The sequence below is a fragment of the Fringilla coelebs genome, assembly GCF_963513975.1.
Source record: "Fringilla coelebs genome assembly, contig: SCAFFOLD_30, whole genome shotgun sequence".
Taxonomy (NCBI): Eukaryota; Metazoa; Chordata; class Aves; order Passeriformes; family Fringillidae; genus Fringilla; species Fringilla coelebs.
The window spans coordinates 6462799-6472836 of NW_028167448.1; positions in this window are offsets into that span (position 1 = coordinate 6462799).

Here is a 10038-nt window from a genome sequence, read left to right on the forward strand (position 1 = left end):
ACATTTAAGCTGATAACATGCAGTGGTGACAACATTTTTGGGTACCAGCTAGGATGTTGACAACTTACCCAGACCTTCCTGTTTTTCCACAGAGTGATGAGGCCTTGGGGGGGTGAAGAGGTGAAGTGCCACCACTGCCAGCTGGTCCCCAACATCCCTGACGTCCCCCAGCAACTGGAACTACACTGGGTCCTGGGGGTCACACATGCTGGTCACCACATAGATACCAGTGGCTAGGGTGGCCCCAGTGACATTGTCAAAGGTGACAAAGCAGGTGGCAGGGGACAGGGCACAGAGCCCCAGGTGTGTGATGCAGGTGTGGGTGCTGTCATGGAGGCTGCAGGTGTGGCAGAAGAGACAAGTGAAGGGGCAGCACTGGAAACCCCCTGGGCCCTGGAAGATGCAGGATTCGGAGCAGTCAGAGATCTGAATGGTCTCAGTGATCTGTTTTCCATGGATAAAATGTGGAAAGTGAGGAAAAGTGGACTAAAAGGAAGAAAAAATGGGGATGAGGTCTCATGGGAGGGAAGGAGGGAGCAGGGCAGCCCATGGCTTCCATATCCCCTGGGTGTCTTCGTATCCCCAGTGGGTGCCCATGGGGACCAGCAGCATGTCCCCAGCACGCGCCCATGTCCCCATAGATCTCCATGTCCCCCATGGGGAGCACACTGCAGGGACTGGGACCTGCTGGGAGACACTGGGAACACTGGTGAAGACAGGGAGACACTGGGACATGCTGGGAGACATTAGGAAGGACACTAAGTTCCCCTACTAAGAAACTGGGATGTGTGAGAACTCAGCGCACTTCTCCTGAAGGCCAGAGCTACCGAGAGAACCCTTGGGGAGCTCGAGAGCCTTAAGATGTTGCAAAAAGTACCTGGTGGCTCAACTTTGACCCTGCAAGAGATGTTCCACCTATATGTGGAGACATAAGAATCACTAGCGTGTAAAAGATATAGAAATAGAACATTTATAAGCTTAAGCACAGTTTTTAAGATTTGGTACAGGGGAGTTAGAAAAGAACAAGATGGAGGGAGTTAGGCCTGCCACATAGCTTTTCCTCCTTCTTCTTGTCTTCCATTTTCCGGGTGACGTAGGTATTTTTGATAAGTTTATAGTAAAGGTACACTTAGTAATAAAAATTATAAGTATTGGAGACAAAAGATAAATATAGTCTACGTAAACTTTGTTATAAAAAGAGGTGGCCGCCCTGTGGGCAGTCAGAGTGCCTTTGGCTGCCTTGCTGGTCAGACCCCGGCTAGGCAGAAAGAAAATTTTTGTAGATAAGAAATAATAAACAACCTTGAAGACCGAACCTGAGAGTCCAGCCTTGTTCTTTGGAGCCCGAAAAGCGAGCCCATCTCACCCTTGTCTGGGCAGAGACAAATAACAGCCCGAACCCAGACAGGATGCATTGGGAGGCACTGTGGGGGGAACAGAGACAAATTGGGAGGGATTGGGAACACTGTGGGGGAAATTTGGGGAGGACTCAAATATTCTGGGAGGGACTGTGGACAATACAGGGAATACTGTGGGAGATTGGAGAGGAGGAGAGACCCTGATCTCTCTCACACCTGGGGTAAAGGGGGATCCACTGGGGAATGTGTTTGGGGAAAGTGGGACACATAGGGAGAAAGGGTGATGTGGGGGATTCTGGGGTATACTGGGAGTGAGTGGGGACACTGTGGGAGGCACACTGAAGGGACCTGGGATCACCATGGGGAGCTTGGAAGGAGCTAGGGCTGGAAGTGGGCTGTACTGGGAGGCACTGGGGCCACACCCACCTGGAAGTAGTGCCCCTGGTGGAGGCAGCCACAGGTCCCGGGAGGACGCAGTGGCTCCGTGGAACAGCAGCCCCTCGGCACATTGACACCCCTCAAAGCAGCGCTTGCTACAGGGGGCAGGGCTGACACACCTGCACAAGTGTGCTCACAGGTGCAGGCACACAGCTGGTAGTGACTCTTGGAGGGGCAGGTGAGAGCTGGGAAAGGGAGGGAAGAAACAAAGGGGGTCAATGGGGGGCAGTGGGGCTACTAGGGGGTCATCTGGGGTCAATAGGTGTCTCCTGGGATCAATACCATCCCCTCTTTGGGGTGGGTGGTCCCATGGGAAATCCATGAAAATAGTAGATAAAAAGAAAAAAATGCAGAAAAAAGCACATGAGTGCAGAAGAATAGGGAAAATAGTGAACAAATTGCAAGGCAAAGGGATGTACATGAATACCTTCCCTATAACTAGGGAAATGAGGGGAAATGCAGGAAAAAAAGACATAAATATAAAAAAATAGAGGGGAAATGCTGGGGAAAAGCATAAATATAAGAAAAATGAGAGAAAATGCAGAAAAAGATATGCAAATGAATAACACAGAGAAAAATACGGTCAAGAAAAATATATAACTGCCTAAAAATAGGGGGGAAGAAAGGAAATGCAGGGGAAATATGACATAAAATAGGAGGATGGAAAGGGAAAAAACGCTGGGGAAAATGAGAAAGAAAAATAGGGAAAAATGCAAGAAATAAAGGTGTAAATGCATAGGAAATAGAAAAAAAGGGGGGAATTTTTAATTTTTAAAATATAAATACATTTAGCCAGGGAAAAAAAAAAAGAAAACATGATGAAAAAAGAGGTAAAGGCAGAGGAATATAAGAGAAAGGAAAACAGGTGCAGGAAAAATATAGGTAAGGATATAAAAATAAAAGAAGGAAGAAGAAGAAGGAAAAAGGAAGGAAATGCATAAAAATAGGGGGGAAATGAAGGAAAAAAAGACACAAATGCCTAAAAACAGGAAAAAAGGCCAGAAAAACTACTGTATAGTATTCCCCATCCCTAAAGCATTCACAGTAATCTTTGGGAATGCATCTGTGTCCATCACAGACAGAACCATGGTGGCACTGCCAGCCCTCAGTGCAGGTTTGGGGACAGGTTGTGGTATTTCCGGTGCAGATATTGGCACAGGTGTTGGTGTTGTTGGCTGGGTAGGTGGGGGCTGGAGTTTTCATGGAATCATGTATTGATTTGGGTTGGAAGGGATGTTAAAGCTCATCAAATCACCATCATCCCATGTTCTGTGTGTCACCACTGTCAGCCAGACCCAAATAGGAAACATTCCCCACCTGGGCCCTGCCAAACTCCAGTATCACCTGGAGATCTTTCCAACCCCAAACAGGGGTCATTTTCTCCTGTGCCCTCCCAAACTCGCAGCAGAAGGATGGTGTCCTCCAAGCCGCCACAGTGACCCTGGCACCTTGGCATGCAGTGACATAGCTCTGGATACTCTGGCACAGATGTCCTGTGCCAGACATCTGTGTGTCCCCTCCCCTTACACAAAGGGGAGGGATGCAGGATTGGGAATATGGGATGGGGACAATGATGCAATGGCAGGAGCCAAAGGGACCTTCAGGGGCCATGAGGAGGCCATAGTAGCTGGGTTTTTGCAGGACTGCCATTTCCTCCTTTGTGCAGGTGGGACACTCCTCCTTGGGACAGGTGTCATCACAAGGTGTATCTGTTGTTTCCCATGCAGATCCAAAGCCTGTTGCATCTAGATCCAGCTGGCAACTGGAAAGCTGGAAATCATCATTGCGTTGGCCATTGTAGTTGCCGCAGAGGCCACACAAGTGCCACATGTAGGTCTGGGGGACCGTGACCATCACGTGCTGGACGAGGTCCCGGTGGACGACAAGGCCAAAGTCAATGCGGAGCAGGACACCTGCCCCATATGGGTAGACCTAGACCTGTCCTGTGCTCAGGATGGTGGAAAGATAGTGACAGATGGAATCCACCTGGGATAGAGAAGGAAGAGTCCCCCAGGGAGGAGGTGAGATGAAGAATTTGGGGAAAACACCTTCCAAAAAATATTCTGACAGATTTGTGGATCCAACTTGGAAAGAAAAGTTTGTATGAGAATGGATTAGTCTTGAAGATGCAGTGAGGGCTTCCCTGACTAAGGAAACACAGTTTTAGGGTTGGTTGAGGTAGAACAAAAAATTTAGGGAAAACACCTTCTGAGCAGTTTTAATGCATTTACAGATCTTACTTAGAAAGAAAAGTTGGACTGGGACTGGAGATGGGCTGAGGAGTCCCTTACATCAAAGAAACCCAGTTTGGGGGGATCCTGTGAGATTTGGAACATAAAGTGCCTTACTATGACGTCTGCCGTTTTTCTGTTTTTCAAGGTCAAGGACCTCATAGACTTCCACAAACAATGCTTGGATCCTGGAGACCTTTCCCTTCTGCAGCTCCTCCTTCTAGATTGTGACAATAAATGATGTCATGTTGTCACCTGTGCAGGTCTGGGTGAGAATGTAGGAGCAAGTACCAGTGATATTGAAGGCTGTCCCATCAAAGATAACATAGGTGTCATCACCTATGGCCCCACAGGTGCTGGAGACCTGCAAGGGACACTGGAAGACACCACTGATGACCTTCCCATGGCCACCATCAGGACAGGAAGTATTTTGGCACTCCACAGTGCCACTAGAGAGGCACTGGCACATCTCCTGTTCTGTGGGGTAGAATGTCTCCCCCTCTTTGTAGTAGACTCTATGGTGGCTGCAGCCACAGTGGGACATGGGGACACACTTGTCGCCACTTAGCATAAAGCCCTCGTGGCACTGCCCTTGGAATGTGACAGTCAGCACCGCAGGTGTGCTGGCAGGTGTGGGAGCAGAGCTCATAGGAGCTGTTGGAAAACAGGGCATAGCTCCTGGGAAACAATGGGATTCATGAGGAACCAGGAAATTCCAAGCCAAATCCTAGAAGTTTCCTGGAATTCAAGTGCAAGCTTCACCACATACAGAGCTTTCTAGCCCACAGCAAACTCTCAATTTTCATCCCAGTGGACATGATGAAGGTCATTGTAAAATGATGATCCAATGATTATCTGATGATGATCCAGTGATCACCCATAAAGAATATTCCAGCCCATTACAATAGGAATTCTTCCACTAAACCACCTGATTTCTCACATTGTAACATTCACTCAAAGAATGGAGTTGCTCCACAATGGGTCCTCAACTGACCTCCATGCTGGATCCCTTTAACCCAATTCCACTATTTTTGGTACATTTTTGGTGGTTCTCCCTCTAAGTTATCCACTTTGTAGCCAACACCAGAAAACTGGAGATTCTGAGGGGTAAATTATTCCAGACGAGATAACTTCTTCCTTAGGAAGGGTTAGTTTTGGGTAGATTATGGGATCAACCAAGACTTTGTCTGGGATTCCCCTGCACCTCTGGGTTGTTCATACATGGATTTGGAGCAGACTTGAGGATCCTTTGGAGACTGCTGAAGAAAGAACCCCCCCATTGTCCCAAGTTACAGCAGAAATTATCTGTCCTCCACCTCCCGATGGACACACCAGCAGCCTGGCATGTGGTGGTGTAGAGGGCAATGACTGGACACATCTCTTCTTCCCATCAGGGAACAGGCAGGAGTAATGAATGCAGCTCTGGAAATGACTGATGGTAAACTATTTTCAACAGCCAGAACAACAAAAAGTGTCGATTAAATTAAATTAAATTTTGAATTGAATTAAACTTTGAATTTAAGAGAATGAGAAGGACCAAGTCCCAAGAGGAGGTTGATCAACCACTCATTGTTCTGGAACAAATGATGTTGATTTAATTACATTTCAGATGTTCATGGGATGAGATTAGGGATGAGGTGGAGAATGTGGTGAAAAGATAAGGGATCATTTCCTAAACTCACCATGATTTTTCCAGGATGTTCCCTGCTGATGCTGAGGGTTTTGTTGTAGACTTTGACTGTCACCACAGCAATGGACTATATGAGGTTGTCACTAAGGTGGCCATTCTGCTCCAACACCTGGCATCCCACCAAATTTTGGCTGTCCTCACACAACCCTACCAACAGGTAAGACACGCATCCCCTGGAAGATGAACCTCCTTTCATCAAAGGTCTCATAGTGAGTGGCGCCAACAGCAGTCCAGACACCAAAAATTTTAGGGTAACAATCTTGGATCCCCTCCTCCATCCAGCATTCCTCCTCACTGCCATAACCAGAATCCTGGCACACTGCCTGCCGCTGCTTCGCGTCACACACACAGTGTTGGATGCAAGTGAGGTCACCCCACAATTCCTCACCAAGGCCATAGAAGAGACTCCGAAAGACACAGCCACATTCAGAGGGAGCGATTCAGGTGTTGGCATCAAGGACAAGGCCCTTGTGGCACACACAGGTGTCCATGCAGATGGTGACAGTGGCACAGCTGGATAACACAGCGGGGATCTTGCAGGTAGGGAGGCGGGCGAGGCCACAGGTGCTGTAGGTGCTGTTGGGTGGGCAAGTGAGAGCTGGACAAGGAGGGAGACAGCGGTCAGGGTGGGGCAGCACATAGCGGGACAGACTTCTTTGACTATCTGCACAGATACCCTGGAGTCACCATGGATTTTATGGAGTCTCCATGGACTTTCTAGGCCTTATACCTGAATTTTCTGGAGTCCCTGCGGACTTCCTGCTCAGACTTACTAGAGACTCCATGGACTTTGTGGACTTTCTACATGAACTTTCTGGAATCTCCCTGGAGTTCCATGGATTTCCTGCTTGGATCTGCTGCCATACCCTTTCCCAACCCATGATCCCATGGATCTCTATTCCCACATCAATTAGGGAAGGTGTTCACCCAACCATCCTCTACTCACGACATCCCAACTGTTTCCTCCAATGGGAAACATTGGTCCTCTCCTCCTGGCAGTCATCAGCATAGATCTCGAAGGCATGGCACAGTGCATTGTGATGCCTCTCATTGCCACACAGGTTGTAGATACAGTTCTTCACATAGATATTGGGAATGATAGTGTCACGACATGGCCGGAATGGCCCAGAATGTTGAGATAACTTCCCACACCAGGTCTCTGCCTTGTATGTCACCACCTGGTCCCATCTGCACCGCCCACAGTCACCATCGCAGGTGTCCTGGCAGTGGCCACTCTCACTGGTTTCAGTGGCTTTTCAGCTCCACCCAAACTCCACAATATCCCACACTTGTTTTCCATCAGGAGACAGAGCGTCATCTTGGGGCTCCCCATTGTTATTCCCACAGATTCTGCAGACTTTTCTAGAAATAGCAGCCAGAAGTTTGATCACTACATTTTCATCCCAGTTGTAGAGGACCTTCAGCTTGAAATTTGATTGGATCAACATGGATTTACCCTTCTGGTGGATGCGGACCTTCCCTTCGGAGAGGAAGATGGGGAGGCGCAAGCGGTGGTTGCTCACCTGTAGGACAACAACAACCATCAAAACAACCAAAATCTATCAAAACTGGGCATGGAGTTCAAGAAGACTAGAAGTGTTTTCATGCAAGGGTTACCTGCATACCAGCAAATCTGGGAAATATTTAGGAAAAGACCCTCAAGATCATTGCTAAATACGCAATTTCAGCAAAAATTTTAAAAATTGGGAAATTATGATGGTTTTTGCTTACCCTCACCATCCCATTCTCTGACTGGACAGCAGTGACAGTGACATTGTCAACATGGATGGTGATAGAGCTGATGGAGGAAACTTTGCAGTTCTCCTTTTCCTCCTTTTTGACCTCAACAGAGAAGGCAGAAAGGGTGGGATCGGGATTGCAGATGGTGGTCAAGGTATTGGCATGTGCTCCCATGAAATCAAAGGTTTTTCCATCAAAACTGCAGTAGTGTGGCCCACTAGCAAGCCAACAGGTGGAGAAAGCCTCCTGGATGCACTCTGGTTGTCCATCTACCATCTCACACCTCTCCTCGAATACCAAATCCTCACAGGAGACTGGTGTGGGGACTGAAAAAAAGGGGAAAACCCATGAATGGTCAACTGCACAACACCCAGCCATTGGGGTGACACAACAATGGACTGACTGTACTCACTGGCGGCACAGAGCCCTGGGAAGTCATATCCAGTGTGAGTCTGGAACCCAAACATCAGGGCCCAATGGGCACATGTGAGTTCTCAGCGCTCTGCATCATTGCACTCACAGTGATGCTGGCCCAAGAGAAATCTGTGCCAGGAATGGCCTGCCATGCCATGGTGTTGTCTGGCCGATGGTTGAGGGTGGTGGTGGCAGTGGCGGATGCAATGAGGATGGCATGGTTGTACTGGCTGGGCACACTGCTGAAGCAGAACGCAGTGCAATGGGCGGTGACAGGTAGGACAACAAGGAGGAAGGGATCTTGCCAAGACGACCCGCTGAAGAAAAACACCACCTGCACTGCCACCACTGCACTGATGTACAGGTGGGAGTTATGGTTCACCACGAACGTCTACACCTCCCCTGCCACCATGGCCACAGTGGCATTCCCGCTCCTGGTGTTGTAGGTGATGGTGTTGTCTTCATCCGTTACCACATAAATGAAGTCAACATCTGTCTGCAGAGGGTTGGGTAGCACCACATAGCTCCTCTCCCACACTGTCATTGGGAGGAGCTGCTCCACCACAAAGTCAAAGCCAGCAGATACCTTGACACAGGTGCGGCCACTGAGGATGGCCACAGGGGTGTCGGCCACCACAACTGTGTCAGTGAAGTCCTGGCTGCTCTGGAGCTGCAGGCTATGGTAGGGCTGCAGGAATAGGTGGAGCACGGCGCCAGGGACGTACGTGGTCCCAGTACAGTAAAGTGCTGCTGGTGGTGATGCTAATAGTGATGGTGGTGGGGTCGGTGGCCACCAACTCAGTCAGGCCATAAGTGTAGTTGCCAACTGGTGTCACTACATAGTATCTGGTGCCCAGGCTCTCCATAGGTAGAAGGGCAGTGGCACCCACAGTGCCACAGTGTAGTCCTTGGTGCTGACAGACATCACAGAGATGTCAGCACTGGCCTGGACCACCAAGGTTTTACGGGAAGTGTGGCTTCCAGGGAGTTCCAGGCTAGCAGGGAGGGGCAAGGGCACAGTGACATCAAGGCCTCTGTTCTGGGTGACAGAGCTGCCGTGGAGCGTCACTGAAACCTGGGTGTCAGCAGGGCCATAGGAGTTGAGCAGCAGCTGCAGGTACGCACTGGGGGACTCATCATCATTCTCTGGGAACGCAGCCAGGAACTCCCGGCCCCGGTAGCTGCCACTGGAGAGTGCTGGGAAGACGGGGAAAAAGGGGGCCTTGGTTAATTTTTTTATAAACCAAAAGGGTTATATAAAGGGGTTTTTTTTATTTTTATATCAATTCTATATGTGTTTATATATCAATTTTCCTATTTTACAGTAGGAATTGTACTGAAATTACATCAACAATATGACTGCACTATCCAATTTATAGTTATTTTTATATAGAATCATAGTAGAAATTCTATTTACAGTTTAGGTTCATAAACAACATTTGTAGTCTATTAACAAATCATTAAAATATATCAGTGTGCTAATAACACAAAATAATATTTTATTATTAACTAATAATAATGAAAAAAAGACTATTACTTAATACAACAATATTACTAGATATTTATATTATTATACCCTGTGTTCATCATATATTAATGGTATTATGAAATATACTTTAGTATATTACTACTTACTACCACATTGATAAAATATTACTAGTACAGGGCTCATATATCAGTAAAAATATGTCAGTTACATTTTAGCCTGTTACTCTATTATTATACTTGTTATCCATTATATAACTTAGTTATATAGTTTTCTTCGTTATTCGTATTGGGATCTAATAGTGTAACACTGTGATGAACCTTACTTAAATTTAAATACATAGTAGTATTTTTTCTATTATTTTGTACTTAATTTTGATAGAAATAGCAGCAAAGATTTAATCCAAATCCATAAATATTTAAAATAAAGTAATATAATAATAAATGCTGCAGCTATTGAACTTATTTCAGTATTAATCATAATAGAAAATAAATTTCCTTTTATACTTATATACAACAGTAGATGATTTATATTTTCTCTATAAAATTATGCAGATAATGATTTTAAATAATTTTGTTTCTTGTTTTCATAGAAACAGTTGGGGAAAAAATGGTAAAAATCAAGCAAAATTAAGTAGTAAGGAGCAAAATTACAAAGGCAGAGAGTATACTAGAGACTAGA